This window comes from Meriones unguiculatus (assembly GCF_030254825.1).
Source record: "Meriones unguiculatus strain TT.TT164.6M chromosome 10 unlocalized genomic scaffold, Bangor_MerUng_6.1 Chr10_unordered_Scaffold_79, whole genome shotgun sequence".
In the NCBI taxonomy this organism is placed as follows: Eukaryota; Metazoa; Chordata; class Mammalia; order Rodentia; family Muridae; genus Meriones; species Meriones unguiculatus.
Window position 1 is genome coordinate 174,050 of NW_026843579.1, and position 20,368 is coordinate 194,417.

At 70.1% G+C, this 20,368-nt stretch overlaps 11 non-coding genes across 11 annotated transcripts; all 11 read left to right on the plus strand.

Annotated features, from left to right (window-relative positions):
- The first annotated feature begins 842 nt into the window (after window positions 1–842).
- LOC132650389 (5S ribosomal RNA) lies at window positions 843–961 on the plus strand. Its single transcript, XR_009588752.1, has one exon. It is a non-coding gene; the product is annotated as a 5S ribosomal RNA (ribosomal RNA).
- A 1,766-nt stretch (window positions 962–2,727) lies between these two features.
- Window positions 2,728–2,846, plus strand: LOC132650390 (5S ribosomal RNA). The gene has a single exon (XR_009588753.1). It is a non-coding gene; the product is annotated as a 5S ribosomal RNA (ribosomal RNA).
- A 1,798-nt stretch (window positions 2,847–4,644) lies between these two features.
- LOC132650392 (5S ribosomal RNA) lies at window positions 4,645–4,763 on the plus strand. Its single transcript, XR_009588755.1, has one exon. It is a non-coding gene; the product is annotated as a 5S ribosomal RNA (ribosomal RNA).
- Window positions 4,764–6,530: 1,767 nt separating this feature from the next.
- LOC132650393 (5S ribosomal RNA) lies at window positions 6,531–6,649 on the plus strand. Its single transcript, XR_009588756.1, has one exon. It is a non-coding gene; the product is annotated as a 5S ribosomal RNA (ribosomal RNA).
- A 1,802-nt stretch (window positions 6,650–8,451) lies between these two features.
- On the plus strand, window positions 8,452–8,570 carry LOC132650394 (5S ribosomal RNA). Its single transcript, XR_009588757.1, has one exon. It is a non-coding gene; the product is annotated as a 5S ribosomal RNA (ribosomal RNA).
- A 1,764-nt stretch (window positions 8,571–10,334) lies between these two features.
- LOC132650395 (5S ribosomal RNA) lies at window positions 10,335–10,453 on the plus strand. Its single transcript, XR_009588758.1, has one exon. It is a non-coding gene; the product is annotated as a 5S ribosomal RNA (ribosomal RNA).
- A 1,798-nt stretch (window positions 10,454–12,251) lies between these two features.
- On the plus strand, window positions 12,252–12,370 carry LOC132650396 (5S ribosomal RNA). The gene has a single exon (XR_009588759.1). It is a non-coding gene; the product is annotated as a 5S ribosomal RNA (ribosomal RNA).
- A 1,798-nt stretch (window positions 12,371–14,168) lies between these two features.
- On the plus strand, window positions 14,169–14,287 carry LOC132650397 (5S ribosomal RNA). The gene has a single exon (XR_009588760.1). It is a non-coding gene; the product is annotated as a 5S ribosomal RNA (ribosomal RNA).
- Window positions 14,288–16,054: 1,767 nt separating this feature from the next.
- Window positions 16,055–16,173, plus strand: LOC132650398 (5S ribosomal RNA). Its single transcript, XR_009588761.1, has one exon. It is a non-coding gene; the product is annotated as a 5S ribosomal RNA (ribosomal RNA).
- A 1,822-nt stretch (window positions 16,174–17,995) lies between these two features.
- LOC132650399 (5S ribosomal RNA) lies at window positions 17,996–18,114 on the plus strand. Its single transcript, XR_009588762.1, has one exon. It is a non-coding gene; the product is annotated as a 5S ribosomal RNA (ribosomal RNA).
- Window positions 18,115–19,873: 1,759 nt separating this feature from the next.
- Window positions 19,874–19,992, plus strand: LOC132650400 (5S ribosomal RNA). Its single transcript, XR_009588763.1, has one exon. It is a non-coding gene; the product is annotated as a 5S ribosomal RNA (ribosomal RNA).
- The last annotated feature ends 376 nt before the right edge of the window (window positions 19,993–20,368 follow it).

A 20,368-nucleotide genomic window follows, 5' to 3' on the forward strand; every position in this document is an offset into this window, starting at 1 on the left:
GTCGGGCTGGACACGTCCTGAGGGGACGATTAGGAGGAGGAGGAGGAGGAGGAGGAGGAGTTGGAGACAGTTCCCCCGGGGTGAGGGAGGGATGCCGGGCGGGCACCCAAATCCGGCAAGGGCCCCGGGAGAGCACGGGCAGGGCGGCGTGTACCCGGGTTCGTCCGGGAGGATGACCCAGGCCAGCCAGCCTCCTCGCCCTCGCCCACCGTGGCACGTCCCCCGCCGGCCAGTGAGCGGTAGCCACTCGCTGAAGGCAGGGAAAGCGGCAGCAAGGGCGGGGCGGGGCGGGGCGGGGCGGGGCCTGTAACCCACGAGTGACCCCAGCGCCCCGATGGGCAGATGCCCAAGGCGACCCCCCCCACGCCTTGTCCAGCGGGGATCCAGAGAGAGGCCCACGGCTCAGACCGAGGAGGGCTCTCTCGGGCTCCGAGGCAGGGAGGGGCCTGCCTGGCCCCCGACCCAGGTGGGGCGAGTCGGGGTCCAGTGCCAAGCCCTGCCCTGGACGGCGCGGCGGGCGGCCCCGAGGCGAGGCGTCGGCGAGAGCCAAGGAGCCCTGGAGGCCCCGGCCGGGGGGTGCGGGGTGGGGGGAGTGGGTGTGTGGCGGGGGCAAGGCTGGCCCCTGAGCAGAGCCGAGCAGGTTCTAGGTCGCGCGCCCTCCGGCCGCCCGGCCCGTGGGCCCTGGTCCGTGCTGCGGGAGCGGGGAGGGGCTCGGGGAGGGCCCAGGGGCGGCCGGGGGGTGGGCTGGGCTCGGCTGGGCTCGGCTGTCGTCGGGGGCGGGCCGGGGAGCGCGGCCGCAGGCGCGGAGCAGGCTCTTGGGCGGCGCGGAGACGGGCTCGTGCGTCTACGGCCATACCACCCTGAACGCGCCCGATCTCGTCTGATCTCGGAAGCTAAGCAGGGTCGGGCCTGGTTAGTACTTGGATGGGAGACCGCCTGGGAATACCGGGTGCTGTAGGCTTTTTTTTTCTGGCAGGAAGGAGCCTGTTTTCCAAAGGGGCTTTGCGTCGGCTTCTGCAAAGCTCTGTGGCCCGGGCCGGGCGGGGGCCACGCCCAGGGCCACCCCCACGCCACCCCACCCCACCCCCCGCCAAGCCAAGGGGCGCCCCCGTCCGCCCTGGCTGCGGGCTGGCCCGGCGGAGCCAGCCAGCCAGCCCTCGGGCTGGACCCCGCACCGGGGATAGGGGGTGGCCCCAGGGCGGGGATCCCAGGACCTCAGTGGAGGGGCCGCGGGGGGAGGCCGTCTTGACTCGCGTGGAGCCTTCGAACCCCACATCCTGGGCTGGTGGCGGAGCTCTGCAGAGTCCGTCAGTCCGGGCGGCTGTGTCCACGCTGCCCAACCAGAGTCTCCTCCTCCTCGTCCTCCTCCTCCTGCCTGGTGGGTCGGTGGGTGTGGGTTTTGGTGGGTGTGGGTGTGGGTGTGGGTGGGTGGGTGGGTGGGTGGCTGGGTGGGTGGGGACCTCAGCGGTTCACGGAGGAGGCAGTGTCTGAACTAGAGGAGGGAGGAGTTGGATGGACGGCTGGCTGGATGGATGAGAGATGAATGATGGATGAGTGGATGGTGGATGGATGGATGGATGGATGGATGATGGAAGAATGGATGGATGGATGGGTGGATGGATGGATGGATGGATGGATAGATGATTTGTGGATGGGTTGATGGATGGAAGGATGGACTGATGATGGAAGAATGGCTGGATGGGTGGATGGATGATGGCTGGCTGGCTGGCTGGCGGCTGGCTGGCAGCACGCTTGTGGCAGTGGGCTGGGAGGGGAGGGACCACAGAGCCGGAAGAGCGGGCCCTCAAGTTCCCAAGAGAGAAGGAGCCTGAGCGGGGCCGCCAAGCACAGCCAGTGTCCCCTGCAACTGGACTCGAGCCTTGGGACGTCGGGCTGGACACGTCCTGAGGGGACGATTAGGAGGAGGAGGAGGAGGAGGAGGAGGAGTTGGAGACAGTTCCCCCGGGGTGAGGGAGGGATGCCGGGCGGGCACCCAAATCCGGCAAGGGCCCCGGGAGAGCACGGGCAGGGCGGCGTGTACCCGGGTTCGTCCGGGAGGATGACCCAGGCCAGCCAGCCTCCTCGCCCTCGCCCACCGTGGCACGTCCCCCGCCGGCCAGTGAGCGGTAGCCACTCGCTGAAGGCAGGGAAAGCGGCAGCAAGGGCGGGGCGGGGCGGGGCGGGGCGGGGCCTGTAACCCACGAGTGACCCCAGCGCCCCGATGGGCAGATGCCCAAGGCGACCCCCCCACGCCTTGTCCAGCGGGGATCCAGAGAGAGGCCCACGGCTCAGACCGAGGAGGGCTCTCTCGGGCTCCGAGGCAGGGAGGGGCCTGCCTGGCCCCCGACCCAGGTGGGGCGAGTCGGGGTCCAGTGCCAAGCCCTGCCCTGGACGGCGCGGCGGGCGGCCCCGAGGCGAGGCGTCGGCGAGAGCCAAGGAGCCCTGGAGGCCCCGGCCGGGGGGTGCGGGGTGGGGGAGTGGGGTGTGGCGGGGGCAAGGCTGGCCCCTGAGCAGAGCCGAGCAGGTTCTAGGTCGCGCGCCCTCCGGCCGCCCGGCCCGTGGGCCCTGGTCCGTGCTGCGGGAGCGGGGAGGGGCTCGGGGAGGGCCCAGGGGCGGCCGGGGGGGTGGGCTGGGCTCGGCTGGGCTCGGCTGTCGTCGGGGGCGGGCCGGGGAGCGCGGCCGCAGGCGCGGAGCAGGCTCTTGGGCGGCGCGGAGACGGGCTCGTGCGTCTACGGCCATACCACCCTGAACGCGCCCGATCTCGTCTGATCTCGGAAGCTAAGCAGGGTCGGGCCTGGTTAGTACTTGGATGGGAGACCGCCTGGGAATACCGGGTGCTGTAGGCTTTTTTTTTCTGGCAGGAAGGAGCCTGTTTTCCAAAGGGGCTTTGCGTCGGCTTCTGCAAAGCTCTGTGGCCCGGGCCGGGCGGGGCCACGCCCAGGGCCACCCCCACGCCACCCCACCCCACCCCCCGCCAAGCCAAGGGGCGCCCCCGTCCGCCCTGGCTGCGGGCTGGCCCGGCGGAGCCAGCCAGCCAGCCAGCCAGCCCTCGGGCTGGACCCCGCACCGGGGATAGGGGGTGGCCCCAGGGCGGGGATCCCAGGACCTCAGTGGAGGGGCCGCGGGGGAGGCCGTCTTGACTCGCGTGGAGCCTTCGAACCCCACATCCTGGGCTGGTGGCGGAGCTCTGCAGAGTCCGTCAGTCCGGGCGGCTGTGTCCACGCTGCCCAACCAGAGTCTCCTCCTCCTCGTCCTCCTCCTCCTGCCTGGTGGGTCGGTGGGTGTGGGTTTTGGTGTGTGTGGGTGTGGGTGTGGGTGTGGGTGGGTGGGTGGGTGGGTGGGTGGCTGGGTGGGTGGGGACCTCAGCGGTTCACGGAGGAGGCAGTGTCTGAACTAGAGGAGGGAGGAGTTGGATGGACGGCTGGCTGGATGGATGATAGATGAATGATGGATGAGTGGATGGTGGATGGATGGATGGATGGATGGATGGATGGATGGATGGATGATGGAAGAATGGATGGATGGATGGGTGGATGGATGGATGGATGGATGGATAGATGATTTGTGGATGGGTTGATGGATGGAAGGATGGACTGATGATGGAAGAATGGCTGGATGGGTGGATGGATGATGGCTGGCTGGCTGGCTGGCGGCTGGCTGGCAGCACGCTTGTGGCAGTGGGCTGGGAGGGGAGGGACCACAGAGCCGGAAGAGCGGGCCCTCAAGTTCCCAAGAGAGAAGGAGCCTGAGCGGGGCCGCCAAGCACAGCCAGTGTCCCCTGCAACTGGACTCGAGCCTTGGGACGTCGGGCTGGACACGTCCTGAGGGGACGATTAGGAGGAGGAGGAGGAGGAGGAGGAGGAGTTGGAGACAGTTCCCCCGGGGTGAGGGAGGGATGCCGGGCGGGCACCCAAATCCGGCAAGGGCCCCGGGAGAGCACGGGCAGGGCGGCGTGTACCCGGGTTCGTCCGGGAGGATGACCCAGGCCAGCCAGCCTCCTCGCCCTCGCCCACCGTGGCACGTCCCCCGCCGGCCAGTGAGCGGTAGCCACTCGCTGAAGGCAGGGAAAGCGGCAGCAAGGGCGGGGCGGGGCGGGGCGGGGCGGGGCCTGTAACCCACGAGTGACCCCAGCGCCCCGATGGGCAGATGCCCAAGGCGACCCCCCCACGCCTTGTCCAGCGGGGATCCAGAGAGAGGCCCACGGCTCAGACCGAGGAGGGCTCTCTCGGGCTCCGAGGCAGGGAGGGGCCTGCCTGGCCCCCGACCCAGGTGGGGCGAGTCGGGGTCCAGTGCCAAGCCCTGCCCTGGACGGCGCGGCGGGCGGCCCCGAGGCGAGGCGTCGGCGAGAGCCAAGGAGCCCTGGAGGCCCCGGCCGGGGGGGTGCGGGGTGGGGGAGTGGGGTGTGGCGGGGGCAAGGCTGGCCCCTGAGCAGAGCCGAGCAGGTTCTAGGTCGCGCGCCCTCCGGCCGCCCGGCCCGTGGGCCCTGGTCCGTGCTGCGGGAGCGGGGAGGGGCTCGGGGAGGGCCCAGGGGCGGCCGGGGGGTGGGCTGGGCTCGGCTGGGCTCGGCTGTCGTCGGGGGCGGGCCGGGGAGCGCGGCCGCAGGCGCGGAGCAGGCTCTTGGGCGGCGCGGAGACGGGCTCGTGCGTCTACGGCCATACCACCCTGAACGCGCCCGATCTCGTCTGATCTCGGAAGCTAAGCAGGGTCGGGCCTGGTTAGTACTTGGATGGGAGACCGCCTGGGAATACCGGGTGCTGTAGGCTTTTTTTTTTCTGGCAGGAAGGAGCCTGTTTTCCAAAGGGGCTTTGCGTCGGCTTCTGCAAAGCTCTGTGGCCCGGGCCGGGCGGGGCCACGCCCAGGGCCACCCCCACGCCACCCCACCCCACCCCCCGCCAAGCCAAGGGGCGCCCCCGTCCGCCCTGGCTGCGGGCTGGCCCGGCGGAGCCAGCCAGCCAGCCCTCGGGCTGGACCCCGCACCGGGGATAGGGGGTGGCCCCAGGGCGGGGATCCCAGGACCTCAGTGGAGGGGCCGCGGGGGAGGCCGTCTTGACTCGCGTGGAGCCTTCGAACCCCACATCCTGGGCTGGTGGCGGAGCTCTGCAGAGTCCGTCAGTCCGGGCGGCTGTGTCCACGCTGCCCAACCAGAGTCTCCTCCTCCTCGTCCTCCTCCTCCTGCCTGGTGGGTCGGTGGGTGTGGGTTTTGGTGGGTGTGGGTGTGGGTGTGGGTGGGTGGGTGGGTGGGTGGCTGGGTGGGTGGGGACCTCAGCGGTTCACGGAGGAGGCAGTGTCTGAACTAGAGGAGGGAGGAGTTGGATGGACGGCTGGCTGGATGGATGAGAGATGAATGATGGATGAGTGGATGGTGGATGGATGGATGGATGGATGGATGATGGAAGAATGGATGGATGGATGGGTGGATGGATGGATGGATGGATGGATAGATGATTTGTGGATGGGTTGATGGATGGAAGGATGGACTGATGATGGAAGAATGGCTGGATGGGTGGATGGATGATGGCTGGCTGGCTGGCTGGCGGCTGGCTGGCAGCACGCTTGTGGCAGTGGGCTGGGAGGGGAGGGACCACAGAGCCGGAAGAGCGGGCCCTCAAGTTCCCAAGAGAGAAGGAGCCTGAGCGGGGCCGCCAAGCACAGCCAGTGTCCCCTGCAACTGGACTCGAGCCTTGGGACGTCGGGCTGGACACGTCCTGAGGGGACGATTAGGAGGAGGAGGAGGAGGAGGAGGAGGAGTTGGAGACAGTTCCCCCGGGGTGAGGGAGGGATGCCGGGCGGGCACCCAAATCCGGCAAGGGCCCCGGGAGAGCACGGGCAGGGCGGCGTGTACCCGGGTTCGTCCGGGAGGATGACCCAGGCCAGCCAGCCTCCTCGCCCTCGCCCACCGTGGCACGTCCCCCGCCGGCCAGTGAGCGGTAGCCACTCGCTGAAGGCAGGGAAAGCGGCAGCAAGGGCGGGGCGGGGCGGGGCGGGGCGGGGGCCTGTAACCCACGAGTGACCCCAGCGCCCCGATGGGCAGATGCCCAAGGCGACCCCCCCACGCCTTGTCCAGCGGGGATCCAGAGAGAGGCCCACGGCTCAGACCGAGGAGGGCTCTCTCGGGCTCCGAGGCAGGGAGGGGCCTGCCTGGCCCCCGACCCAGGTGGGGCGAGTCGGGGTCCAGTGCCAAGCCCTGCCCTGGACGGCGCGGCGGGCGGCCCCGAGGCGAGGCGTCGGCGAGAGCCAAGGAGCCCTGGAGGCCCCGGCCGGGGGGATGCGGGGTGGGGGGAGTGGGGTGTGGCGGGGGCAAGGCTGGCCCCTGAGCAGAGCCGAGCAGGTTCTAGGTCGCGCGCCCTCCGGCCGCCCGGCCCGTGGGCCCTGGTCCGTGCTGCGGGAGCGGGGAGGGGCTCGGGGAGGGCCCAGGGGCGGCCGGGGGGTGGGCTGGGCTCGGCTGGGCTCGGCTGTCGTCGGGGGCGGGCCGGGGAGCGCGGCCGCAGGCGCGGAGCAGGCTCTTGGGCGGCGCGGAGACGGGCTCGTGCGTCTACGGCCATACCACCCTGAACGCGCCCGATCTCGTCTGATCTCGGAAGCTAAGCAGGGTCGGGCCTGGTTAGTACTTGGATGGGAGACCGCCTGGGAATACCGGGTGCTGTAGGCTTTTTTTTTCTGGCAGGAAGGAGCCTGTTTTCCAAAGGGGCTTTGCGTCGGCTTCTGCAAAGCTCTGTGGCCCGAGCCGGGCGGGGCCACGCCCAGGGCCACCCCCACGCCACCCCACCCCACCCCCCGCCAAGCCAAGGGGCGCCCCCGTCCGCCCTGGCTGCGGGCTGGCCCGGCGGAGCCAGCCAGCCAGCCAGCCAGCCCTCGGGCTGGACCCCGCACCGGGGATAGGGGGTGGCCCCAGGGCGGGGATCCCAGGACCTCAGTGGAGGGGCCGCGGGGGAGGCCGTCTTGACTCGCGTGGAGCCTTCGAACCCCACATCCTGGGCTGGTGGCGGAGCTCTGCAGAGTCCGTCAGTCCGGGCGGCTGTGTCCACGCTGCCCAACCAGAGTCTCCTCCTCCTCGTCCTCCTCCTCCTGCCTGGTGGGTCGGTGGGTGTGGGTTTTGGTGTGTGTGGGTGTGGGTGTGGGTGTGGGTGGGTGGGTGGGTGGGTGGGTGGCTGGGTGGGTGGGGACCTCAGCGGTTCACGGAGGAGGCAGTGTCTGAACTAGAGGAGGGAGGAGTTGGATGGACGGCTGGCTGGATGGATGATAGATGAATGATGGATGAGTGGATGGTGGATGGATGGATGGATGGATGGATGGATGGATGGATGGATGGATGATGGAAGAATGGATGGATGGATGGGTGGATGGATGGATGGATGGATGGATAGATGATTTGTGGATGGGTTGATGGATGGAAGGATGGACTGATGATGGAAGAATGGCTGGATGGGTGGATGGATGATGGCTGGCTGGCTGGCTGGCGGCTGGCTGGCAGCACGCTTGTGGCAGTGGGCTGGGAGGGGAGGGACCACAGAGCCGGAAGAGCGGGCCCTCAAGTTCCCAAGAGAGAAGGAGCCTGAGCGGGGCCGCCAAGCACAGCCAGTGTCCCCTGCAACTGGACTCGAGCCTTGGGACGTCGGGCTGGACACGTCCTGAGGGGACGATTAGGAGGAGGAGGAGGAGGAGGAGGAGGAGTTGGAGACAGTTCCCCCGGGGTGAGGGAGGGATGCCGGGCGGGCACCCAAATCCGGCAAGGGCCCCGGGAGAGCACGGGCAGGGCGGCGTGTACCCGGGTTCGTCCGGGAGGATGACCCAGGCCAGCCAGCCTCCTCGCCCTCGCCCACCGTGGCACGTCCCCCGCCGGCCAGTGAGCGGTAGCCACTCGCTGAAGGCAGGGAAAGCGGCAGCAAGGGCGGGGCGGGGCGGGGCGGGGCGGGGCCTGTAACCCACGAGTGACCCCAGCGCCCCGATGGGCAGATGCCCAAGGCGACCCCCCCCACGCCTTGTCCAGCGGGGATCCAGAGAGAGGCCCACGGCTCAGACCGAGGAGGGCTCTCTCGGGCTCCGAGGCAGGGAGGGGCCTGCCTGGCCCCCGACCCAGGTGGGGCGAGTCGGGGTCCAGTGCCAAGCCCTGCCCTGGACGGCGCGGCGGGCGGCCCCGAGGCGAGGCGTCGGCGAGAGCCAAGGAGCCCTGGAGGCCCCGGCCGGGGGGTGCGGGGTGGGGGAGTGGGGTGTGGCGGGGGCAAGGCTGGCCCCTGAGCAGAGCCGAGCAGGTTCTAGGTCGCGCGCCCTCCGGCCGCCCGGCCCGTGGGCCCTGGTCCGTGCTGCGGGAGCGGGGAGGGGCTCGGGGAGGGCCCAGGGGCGGCCGGGGGGTGGGCTGGGCTCGGCTGGGCTCGGCTGTCGTCGGGGGCGGGCCGGGGAGCGCGGCCGCAGGCGCGGAGCAGGCTCTTGGGCGGCGCGGAGACGGGCTCGTGCGTCTACGGCCATACCACCCTGAACGCGCCCGATCTCGTCTGATCTCGGAAGCTAAGCAGGGTCGGGCCTGGTTAGTACTTGGATGGGAGACCGCCTGGGAATACCGGGTGCTGTAGGCTTTTTTTTTCTGGCAGGAAGGAGCCTGTTTTCCAAAGGGGCTTTGCGTCGGCTTCTGCAAAGCTCTGTGGCCCGGGCCGGGCGGGGCCACGCCCAGGGCCACCCCCACGCCACCCCACCCCACCCCCCGCCAAGCCAAGGGGCGCCCCCGTCCGCCCTGGCTGCGGGCTGGCCCGGCGGAGCCAGCCAGCCAGCCCTCGGGCTGGACCCCGCACCGGGGATAGGGGGTGGCCCCAGGGCGGGGATCCCAGGACCTCAGTGGAGGGGCCGCGGGGGAGGCCGTCTTGACTCGCGTGGAGCCTTCGAACCCCACATCCTGGGCTGGTGGCGGAGCTCTGCAGAGTCCGTCAGTCCGGGCGGCTGTGTCCACGCTGCCCAACCAGAGTCTCCTCCTCCTCGTCCTCCTCCTCCTGCCTGGTGGGTCGGTGGGTGTGGGTTTTGGTGGGTGTGGGTGTGGGTGTGGGTGGGTGGGTGGGTGGGTGGCTGGGTGGGTGGGGACCTCAGCGGTTCACGGAGGAGGCAGTGTCTGAACTAGAGGAGGGAGGAGTTGGATGGACGGCTGGCTGGATGGATGAGAGATGAATGATGGATGAGTGGATGGTGGATGGATGGATGGATGGATGGATGATGGAAGAATGGATGGATGGATGGGTGGATGGATGGATGGATGGATGGATAGATGATTTGTGGATGGGTTGATGGATGGAAGGATGGACTGATGATGGAAGAATGGCTGGATGGGTGGATGGATGATGGCTGGCTGGCTGGCTGGCGGCTGGCTGGCAGCACGCTTGTGGCAGTGGGCTGGGAGGGGAGGGACCACAGAGCCGGAAGAGCGGGCCCTCAAGTTCCCAAGAGAGAAGGAGCCTGAGCGGGGCCGCCAAGCACAGCCAGTGTCCCCTGCAACTGGACTCGAGCCTTGGGACGTCGGGCTGGACACGTCCTGAGGGGACGATTAGGAGGAGGAGGAGGAGGAGGAGGAGGAGTTGGAGACAGTTCCCCCGGGGTGAGGGAGGGATGCCGGGCGGGCACCCAAATCCGGCAAGGGCCCCGGGAGAGCACGGGCAGGGCGGCGTGTACCCGGGTTCGTCCGGGAGGATGACCCAGGCCAGCCAGCCTCCTCGCCCTCGCCCACCGTGGCACGTCCCCCGCCGGCCAGTGAGCGGTAGCCACTCGCTGAAGGCAGGGAAAGCGGCAGCAAGGGCGGGGCGGGGCGGGGCGGGGCGGGGCCTGTAACCCACGAGTGACCCCAGCGCCCCGATGGGCAGATGCCCAAGGCGACCCCCCCACGCCTTGTCCAGCGGGGATCCAGAGAGAGGCCCACGGCTCAGACCGAGGAGGGCTCTCTCGGGCTCCGAGGCAGGGAGGGGCCTGCCTGGCCCCCGACCCAGGTGGGGCGAGTCGGGGTCCAGTGCCAAGCCCTGCCCTGGACGGCGCGGCGGGCGGCCCCGAGGCGAGGCGTCGGCGAGAGCCAAGGAGCCCTGGAGGCCCCGGCCGGGGGATGCGGGGTGGGGGAGTGGGGTGTGGCGGGGGCAAGGCTGGCCCCTGAGCAGAGCCGAGCAGGTTCTAGGTCGCGCGCCCTCCGGCCGCCCGGCCCGTGGGCCCTGGTCCGTGCTGCGGGAGCGGGGAGGGGCTCGGGGAGGGCCCAGGGGCGGCCGGGGGGTGGGCTGGGCTCGGCTGGGCTCGGCTGTCGTCGGGGGCGGGCCGGGGGAGCGCGGCCGCAGGCGCGGAGCAGGCTCTTGGGCGGCGCGGAGACGGGCTCGTGCGTCTACGGCCATACCACCCTGAACGCGCCCGATCTCGTCTGATCTCGGAAGCTAAGCAGGGTCGGGCCTGGTTAGTACTTGGATGGGAGACCGCCTGGGAATACCGGGTGCTGTAGGCTTTTTTTTTCTGGCAGGAAGGAGCCTGTTTTCCAAAGGGGCTTTGCGTCGGCTTCTGCAAAGCTCTGTGGCCCGGGCCGGGCGGGGCCACGCCCAGGGCCACCCCCACGCCACCCCACCCCACCCCCCCGCCAAGCCAAGGGGCGCCCCCGTCCGCCCTGGCTGCGGGCTGGCCCGGCGGAGCCAGCCAGCCAGCCAGCCAGCCCTCGGGCTGGACCCCGCACCGGGGATAGGGGGTGGCCCCAGGGCGGGGATCCCAGGACCTCAGTGGAGGGGCCGCGGGGGAGGCCGTCTTGACTCGCGTGGAGCCTTCGAACCCCACATCCTGGGCTGGTGGCGGAGCTCTGCAGAGTCCGTCAGTCCGGGCGGCTGTGTCCACGCTGCCCAACCAGAGTCTCCTCCTCCTCGTCCTCCTCCTCCTGCCTGGTGGGTCGGTGGGTGTGGGTTTTGGTGTGTGTGGGTGTGGGTGTGGGTGTGGGTGGGTGGGTGGGTGGGTGGGTGGCTGGGTGGGTGGGGACCTCAGCGGTTCACGGAGGAGGCAGTGTCTGAACTAGAGGAGGGAGGAGTTGGATGGACGGCTGGCTGGATGGATGATAGATGAATGATGGATGAGTGGATGGTGGATGGATGGATGGATGGATGGATGGATGGATGGATGGATGATGGAAGAATGGATGGATGGATGGGTGGATGGATGGATGGATGGATGGATAGATGATTTGTGGATGGGTTGATGGATGGAAGGATGGACTGATGATGGAAGAATGGCTGGATGGGTGGATGGATGATGGCTGGCTGGCTGGCTGGCGGCTGGCTGGCAGCACGCTTGTGGCAGTGGGCTGGGAGGGGAGGGACCACAGAGCCGGAAGAGCGGGCCCTCAAGTTCCCAAGAGAGAAGGAGCCTGAGCGGGGCCGCCAAGCACAGCCAGTGTCCCCTGCAACTGGACTCGAGCCTTGGGACGTCGGGCTGGACACGTCCTGAGGGGACGATTAGGAGGAGGAGGAGGAGGAGGAGGAGGAGTTGGAGACAGTTCCCCCGGGGTGAGGGAGGGATGCCGGGCGGGCACCCAAATCCGGCAAGGGCCCCGGGAGAGCACGGGCAGGGCGGCGTGTACCCGGGTTCGTCCGGGAGGATGACCCAGGCCAGCCAGCCTCCTCGCCCTCGCCCACCGTGGCACGTCCCCCGCCGGCCAGTGAGCGGTAGCCACTCGCTGAAGGCAGGGAAAGCGGCAGCAAGGGCGGGGCGGGGCGGGGCGGGGCGGGGCCTGTAACCCACGAGTGACCCCAGCGCCCCGATGGGCAGATGCCCAAGGCGACCCCCCCACGCCTTGTCCAGCGGGGATCCAGAGAGAGGCCCACGGCTCAGACCGAGGAGGGCTCTCTCGGGCTCCGAGGCAGGGAGGGGCCTGCCTGGCCCCCGACCCAGGTGGGGCGAGTCGGGGTCCAGTGCCAAGCCCTGCCCTGGACGGCGCGGCGGGCGGCCCCGAGGCGAGGCGTCGGCGAGAGCCAAGGAGCCCTGGAGGCCCCGGCCGGGGGGTGCGGGGTGGGGGAGTGGGGTGTGGCGGGGGCAAGGCTGGCCCCTGAGCAGAGCCGAGCAGGTTCTAGGTCGCGCGCCCTCCGGCCGCCCGGCCCGTGGGCCCTGGTCCGTGCTGCGGGAGCGGGGAGGGGCTCGGGGAGGGCCCAGGGGCGGCCGGGGGGTGGGCTGGGCTCGGCTGGGCTCGGCTGTCGTCGGGGGCGGGCCGGGGAGCGCGGCCGCAGGCGCGGAGCAGGCTCTTGGGCGGCGCGGAGACGGGCTCGTGCGTCTACGGCCATACCACCCTGAACGCGCCCGATCTCGTCTGATCTCGGAAGCTAAGCAGGGTCGGGCCTGGTTAGTACTTGGATGGGAGACCGCCTGGGAATACCGGGTGCTGTAGGCTTTTTTTTTCTGGCAGGAAGGAGCCTGTTTTCCAAAGGGGCTTTGCGTCGGCTTCTGCAAAGCTCTGTGGCCCGGGCCGGGCGGGGCCACGCCCAGGGCCACCCCCACGCCACCCCACCCCACCCCCCGCCAAGCCAAGGGGCGCCCCCGTCCGCCCTGGCTGCGGGCTGGCCCGGCGGAGCCAGCCAGCCAGCCAGCCAGCCCTCGGGCTGGACCCCGCACCGGGGATAGGGGGTGGCCCCAGGGCGGGGATCCCAGGACCTCAGTGGAGGGGCCGCGGGGGAGGCCGTCTTGACTCGCGTGGAGCCTTCGAACCCCACATCCTGGGCTGGTGGCGGAGCTCTGCAGAGTCCGTCAGTCCGGGCGGCTGTGTCCACGCTGCCCAACCAGAGTCTCCTCCTCCTCGTCCTCCTCCTCCTGCCTGGTGGGTCGGTGGGTGTGGGTTTTGGTGTGTGTGGGTGTGGGTGTGGGTGTGGGTGGGTGGGTGGGTGGGTGGGTGGCTGGGTGGGTGGGGACCTCAGCGGTTCACGGAGGAGGCAGTGTCTGAACTAGAGGAGGGAGGAGTTGGATGGACGGCTGGCTGGATGGATGATAGATGAATGATGGATGAGTGGATGGTGGATGGATGGATGGATGGATGGATGGATGGATGGATGGATGATGGAAGAATGGATGGATGGATGGGTGGATGGATGGATGGATGGATGGATAGATGATTTGTGGATGGGTTGATGGATGGAAGGATGGACTGATGATGGAAGAATGGCTGGATGGGTGGATGGATGATGGCTGGCTGGCTGGCTGGCGGCTGGCTGGCAGCACGCTTGTGGCAGTGGGCTGGGAGGGGAGGGACCACAGAGCCGGAAGAGCGGGCCCTCAAGTTCCCAAGAGAGAAGGAGCCTGAGCGGGGCCGCCAAGCACAGCCAGTGTCCCCTGCAACTGGACTCGAGCCTTGGGACGTCGGGCTGGACACGTCCTGAGGGGACGATTAGGAGGAGGAGGAGGAGGAGGAGGAGGAGTTGGAGACAGTTCCCCCGGGGTGAGGGAGGGATGCCGGGCGGGCACCCAAATCCGGCAAGGGCCCCGGGAGAGCACGGGCAGGGCGGCGTGTACCCGGGTTCGTCCGGGAGGATGACCCAGGCCAGCCAGCCTCCTCGCCCTCGCCCACCGTGGCACGTCCCCCGCCGGCCAGTGAGCGGTAGCCACTCGCTGAAGGCAGGGAAAGCGGCAGCAAGGGCGGGGCGGGGCGGGGCGGGGCGGGGCCTGTAACCCACGAGTGACCCCAGCGCCCCGATGGGCAGATGCCCAAGGCGACCCCCCCACGCCTTGTCCAGCGGGGATCCAGAGAGAGGCCCACGGCTCAGACCGAGGAGGGCTCTCTCGGGCTCCGAGGCAGGGAGGGGCCTGCCTGGCCCCCGACCCAGGTGGGGCGAGTCGGGGTCCAGTGCCAAGCCCTGCCCTGGACGGCGCGGCGGGCGGCCCCGAGGCGAGGCGTCGGCGAGAGCCAAGGAGCCCTGGAGGCCCCGGCCGGGGGGGTGCGGGGTGGGGGAGTGGGGTGTGGCGGGGGCAAGGCTGGCCCCTGAGCAGAGCCGAGCAGGTTCTAGGTCGCGCGCCCTCCGGCCGCCCGGCCCGTGGGCCCTGGTCCGTGCTGCGGGAGCGGGGAGGGGCTCGGGGAGGGCCCAGGGGCGGCCGGGGGGTGGGCTGGGCTCGGCTGGGCTCGGCTGTCGTCGGGGGCGGGCCGGGGAGCGCGGCCGCAGGCGCGGAGCAGGCTCTTGGGCGGCGCGGAGACGGGCTCGTGCGTCTACGGCCATACCACCCTGAACGCGCCCGATCTCGTCTGATCTCGGAAGCTAAGCAGGGTCGGGCCTGGTTAGTACTTGGATGGGAGACCGCCTGGGAATACCGGGTGCTGTAGGCTTTTTTTTTCTGGCAGGAAGGAGCCTGTTTTCCAAAGGGGCTTTGCGTCGGCTTCTGCAAAGCTCTGTGGCCCGGGCCGGGCGGGGCCACGCCCAGGGCCACCCCCACGCCACCCCACCCCACCCCCCGCCAAGCCAAGGGGCGCCCCCGTCCGCCCTGGCTGCGGGCTGGCCCGGCGGAGCCAGCCAGCCAGCCCTCGGGCTGGACCCCGCACCGGGGATAGGGGGTGGCCCCAGGGCGGGGATCCCAGGACCTCAGTGGAGGGGCCGCGGGGGAGGCCGTCTTGACTCGCGTGGAGCCTTCGAACCCCACATCCTGGGCTGGTGGCGGAGCTCTGCAGAGTCCGTCAGTCCGGGCGGCTGTGTCCACGCTGCCCAACCAGAGTCTCCTCCTCCTCGTCCTCCTCCTCCTGCCTGGTGGGTCGGTGGGTGTGGGTTTTGGTGGGTGTGGGTGTGGGTGTGGGTGGGTGGGTGGGTGGGTGGCTGGGTGGGTGGGGACCTCAGCGGTTCACGGAGGAGGCAGTGTCTGAACTAGAGGAGGGAGGAGTTGGATGGACGGCTGGCTGGATGGATGAGAGATGAATGATGGATGAGTGGATGGTGGATGGATGGATGGATGGATGGATGGATGGATGGATGGATGATGGAAGAATGGATGGATGGGTGGATGGATGGATGGATAGATGATTTGTGGATGGGTTGATGGATGGAAGGATGGACTGATGATGGAAGAATGGCTGGATGGGTGGATGGATGATGGCTGGCTGGCTGGCTGGCGGCTGGCTGGCAGCACGCTTGTGGCAGTGGGCTGGGAGGGGAGGGACCACAGAGCCGGAAGAGCGGGCCCTCAAGTTCCCAAGAGAGAAGGAGCCTGAGCGGGGCCGCCAAGCACAGCCAGTGTCCCCTGCAACTGGACTCGAGCCTTGGGACGTCGGGCTGGACACGTCCTGAGGGGACGATTAGGAGGAGGAGGAGGAGGAGGAGGAGGAGTTGGAGACAGTTCCCCCGGGGTGAGGGAGGGATGCCGGGCGGGCACCCAAATCCGGCAAGGGCCCCGGGAGAGCACGGGCAGGGCGGCGTGTACCCGGGTTCGTCCGGGAGGATGACCCAGGCCAGCCAGCCTCCTCGCCCTCGCCCACCGTGGCACGTCCCCCGCCGGCCAGTGAGCGGTAGCCACTCGCTGAAGGCAGGGAAAGCGGCAGCAAGGGCGGGGCGGGGCGGGGCGGGGCGGGGCCTGTAACCCACGAGTGACCCCAGCGCCCCGATGGGCAGATGCCCAAGGCGACCCCCCCACGCCTTGTCCAGCGGGGATCCAGAGAGAGGCCCACGGCTCAGACCGAGGAGGGCTCTCTCGGGCTCCGAGGCAGGGAGGGGCCTGCCTGGCCCCCGACCCAGGTGGGGCGAGTCGGGGTCCAGTGCCAAGCCCTGCCCTGGACGGCGCGGCGGGCGGCCCCGAGGCGAGGCGTCGGCGAGAGCCAAGGAGCCCTGGAGGCCCCGGCCGGGGGGTGCGGGGTGGGGGAGTGGGGTGTGGCGGGGGCAAGGCTGGCCCCTGAGCAGAGCCGAGCAGGTTCTAGGTCGCGCGCCCTCCGGCCGCCCGGCCCGTGGGCCCTGGTCCGTGCTGCGGGAGCGGGGAGGGGCTCGGGGAGGGCCCAGGGGCGGCCGGGGGGTGGGCTGGGCTCGGCTGGGCTCGGCTGTCGTCGGGGGCGGGCCGGGGAGCGCGGCCGCAGGCGCGGAGCAGGCTCTTGGGCGGCGCGGAGACGGGCTCGTGCGTCTACGGCCATACCACCCTGAACGCGCCCGATCTCGTCTGATCTCGGAAGCTAAGCAGGGTCGGGCCTGGTTAGTACTTGGATGGGAGACCGCCTGGGAATACCGGGTGCTGTAGGCTTTTTTTTTCTGGCAGGAAGGAGCCTGTTTTCCAAAGGGGCTTTGCGTCGGCTTCTGCAAAGCTCTGTGGCCCGGGCCGGGCGGGGCCACGCCCAGGGCCACCCCCACGCCACCCCACCCCACCCCCCGTCAAGCCAAGGGGCGCCCCCGTCCGCCCTGGCTGCGGGCTGGCCCGGCGGAGCCAGCCAGCCAGCCAGCCAGCCCTCGGGCTGGACCCCGCACCGGGGATAGGGGGTGGCCCCAGGGCGGGGATCCCAGGACCTCAGTGGAGGGGCCGCGGGGGAGGCCGTCTTGACTCGCGTGGAGCCTTCGAACCCCACATCCTGGGCTGGTGGCGGAGCTCTGCAGAGTCCGTCAGTCCGGGCGGCTGTGTCCACGCTGCCCAACCAGAGTCTCCTCCTCCTCGTCCTCCTCCTCCTGCCTGGTGGGTCGGTGGGTGTGGGTTTTGGTGTGTGTGGGTGTGGGTGTGGGTGTGGGTGGGTGGGTGGGTGGGTGGCTGGGTGGGTGGGGACCTCAGCGGTTCACGGAGGAGGCAGTGTCTGAACTAGAGGAGGGAGGAGTTGGATGGACGGCTGGCTGGATGGATGATAGATGAATGATGGATGAGTGGATGGTGGATGGATGGATGGATGGATGGATGGATGGATGGATGATGGAAGAATGGATGGATGGATGGGTGGATGGATGGATGGATGGATGGATAGATGATTTGTGGATGGGTTGATGGATGGAAGGATGGACTGATGATGGAAGAATGGCTGGATGGGTGGATGGATGATGGCTGGCTGGCTGGCTGGCGGCTGGCTGGCAGCACGCTTGTGGCAGTGGGCTGGGAGGGGAGGGACCACAGAGCCGGAAGAGCGGGCCCTCAAGTTCCCAAGAGAGAAGGAGCCTGAGCGGGGCCGCCAAGCACAGCCAGTGTCCCCTGCAACTGGACTCGAGCCTTGGGACGTCGGGCTGGACACGTCCTGAGGGGACGATTAGGAGGAGGAGGAGGAGGAGGAGGAGGAGGAGGAGGAGGAGGAGGAGGAGGAGGAGGAGGAGTTGGAGACAGTTCCCCCGGGGTGAGGGAGGGATGCCGGGCGGGCACCCAAATCCGGCAAGGGCCCCGGGAGAGCACGGGCAGGGCGGCGTGTACCCGGGTTCGTCCGGGAGGATGACCCAGGCCAGCCAGCCTCCTCGCCCTCGCCCACCGTGGCACGTCCCCCGCCGGCCAGTGAGCGGTAGCCACTCGCTGAAGGCAGGGAAAGCGGCAGCAAGGGCGGGGCGGGGCAGGGCGGGGCGGGGCCTGTAACCCACGAGTGACCCCAGCGCCCCGATGGGCAGATGCCCAAGGCGACCCCCCCACGCCTTGTCCAGCGGGGATCCAGAGAGAGGCCCACGGCTCAGACCGAGGAGGGCTCTCTCGGGCTCCGAGGCAGGGAGGGGCCTGCCTGGCCCCAGACCCAGGTGGGGCGAGTCGGGGTCCAGAGCCAAGCCCTGCCCTGGACGGCGCGGCGGGCGGCCCCGAGGCGAGGCGTCGGCGAGAGCCAAGGAGCCCTGGAGGCCCCGGCCGGGGGGTGCGGGGTGGGGGAGTGGGGTGTGGCGGGGGCAAGGCTGGCCCCTGAGCAGAGCCGAGCAGGTTCTAGGTCGCGCGCCCTCCGGCCGCCCGGCCCGTGGGCCCTGGTCCGTGCTGCGGGAGCGGGGAGGGGATCGGGGAGGGCCCAGGGGCGGCCGGGGGGTGGGCTGGGCTCGGCTGGGCTCGGCTGTCGTCGGGGGCGGGCCGGGGAGCGCGGCCGCAGGCGCGGAGCAGGCTCTTGGGCGGCGCGGAGACGGGCTCGTGCGTCTACGGCCATACCACCCTGAACGCGCCCGATCTCGTCTGATCTCGGAAGCTAAGCAGGGTCGGGCCTGGTTAGTACTTGGATGGGAGACCGCCTGGGAATACCGGGTGCTGTAGGCTTTTTTTTTCTGGCAGGAAGGAGCCTGTTTTCCAAAGGGGCTTTGCGTCGGCTTCTGCAAAGCTCTGTGGCCCGGGCCGGGCGGGGCCACGCCCAGGGCCACCCCCACGCCACCCCACCCCACCCCCCGCCAAGCCAAGGGGCGCCCCCGTCCGCCCTGGCTGCGGGCTGGCCCGGCGGAGCCAGCCAGCCAGCCCTCGGGCTGGACCCCGCACCGGGGATAGGGGGTGGCCCCAGGGCGGGGATCCCAGGACCTCAGTGGAGGGGCCGCGGGGGAGGCCGTCTTGACTCGCGTGGAGCCTTCGAACCCCACATCCTGGGCTGGTGGCGGAGCTCTGCAGAGTCCGTCAGTCCGGGCGGCTGTGTCCACGCTGCCCAACCAGAGTCTCCTCCTCCTCGTCCTCCTCCTCCTGCCTGGTGGGTCGGTGGGTGTGGGTTTTGGTGTGTGTGGGTGTGGGTGTGGGTGGGTGGGTGGGTGGGTGGCTGGGTGGGTGGGGACCTCAGCGGTTCACGGAGGAGGCAGTGTCTGAACTAGAGGAGGGAGGAGTTGGATGGACGGCTGGCTGGATGGATGATAGATGAATGATGGATGAGTGGATGGTGGATGGATGGATGGATGGATGGATGGATGGATGATGGAAGAATGGATGGATGGGTGGATGGATGGATGGATAGATGATTTGTGGATGGGTTGATGGATGGAAGGATGGACTGATGATGGAAGAATGGCTGGATGGGTGGATGGATGATGGCTGGCTGGCTGGCTGGCGGCTGGCTGGCAGCACGCTTGTGGCAGTGGGCTGGGAGGGGAGGGACCACAGAGCCGGAAGAGCGGGCCCTCAAGTTCCCAAGAGAGAAGGAGCCTGAGCGGGGCCGCCAAGCACAGCCAGTGTCCCCTGCAACTGGACTCGAGCCTTGGGACGTCGGGCTGGACACGTCCTGAGGGGACGATTAGGAGGAGGAGGAGGAGGAGGAGGAGGAGTTGGAGACAGTTCCCCCGGGGTGAGGGAGGGATGCCGGGCGGGCACCCAAATCCGGCAAGGGCCCCGGGAGAGCACGGGCAGGGCGGCGTGTACCCGGGTTCGTCCGGGAGGATGACCCAGGCCAGCCAGCCTCCTCGCCCTCGCCCACCGTGGCACGTCCCCCGCCGGCCAGTGAGCGGTAGCCACTCGCTGAAGGCAGGGAAAGCGGCAGCAAGGGCGGGGCGGGGCGGGGCGGGGCGGGGCCTGTAACCCACGAGTGACCCCAGCGCCCCGATGGGCAGATGCCCAAGGCGACCCCCCCACGCCTTGTCCAGCGGGGATCCAGAGAGAGGCCCACGGCTCAGACCGAGGAGGGCTCTCTCGGGCTCCGAGGCAGGGAGGGGCCTGCCTGGCCCCCGACCCAGGTGGGGCGAGTCGGGGTCCAGTGCCAAGCCCTGCCCTGGACGGCGCGGCGGGCGGCCCCGAGGCGAGGCGTCGGCGAGAGCCAAGGAGCCCTGGAGGCCCCGGCCGGGGGGTGCGGGGTGGGGGAGTGGGGTGTGGCGGGGGCAAGGCTGGCCCCTGAGCAGAGCCGAGCAGGTTCTAGGTCGCGCGCCCTCCGGCCGCCCGGCCCGTGGGCCCTGGTCCGTGCTGCGGGAGCGGGGAGGGGCTCGGGGAGGGCCCAGGGGCGGCCGGGGGGTGGGCTGGGCTCGGCTGGGCTCGGCTGTCGTCGGGGGCGGGCCGGGGAGCGCGGCCGCAGGCGCGGAGCAGGCTCTTGGGCGGCGCGGAGACGGGCTCGTGCGTCTACGGCCATACCACCCTGAACGCGCCCGATCTCGTCTGATCTCGGAAGCTAAGCAGGGTCGGGCCTGGTTAGTACTTGGATGGGAGACCGCCTGGGAATACCGGGTGCTGTAGGCTTTTTTTTTCTGGCAGGAAGGAGCCTGTTTTCCAAAGGGGCTTTGCGTCGGCTTCTGCAAAGCTCTGTGGCCCGGGCCGGGCGGGGCCACGCCCAGGGCCACCCCCACGCCACCCCACCCCACCCCCCGCCAAGCCAAGGGGCGCCCCCGTCCGCCCTGGCTGCGGGCTGGCCCGGCGGAGCCAGCCAGCCAGCCCTCGGGCTGGACCCCACACCGGGGATAGGGGGTGGCCCCAGGGCGGGGATCCCAGGACCTCAGTGGAGGGGCCGCGGGGGAGGCCGTCTTGACTCGCGTGGAGCCTTCGAACCCCACATCCTGGGCTGGTGGCGGAGCTCTGCAGAGTCCGTCAGTCCGGGCGGCTGTGTCCACGCTGCCCA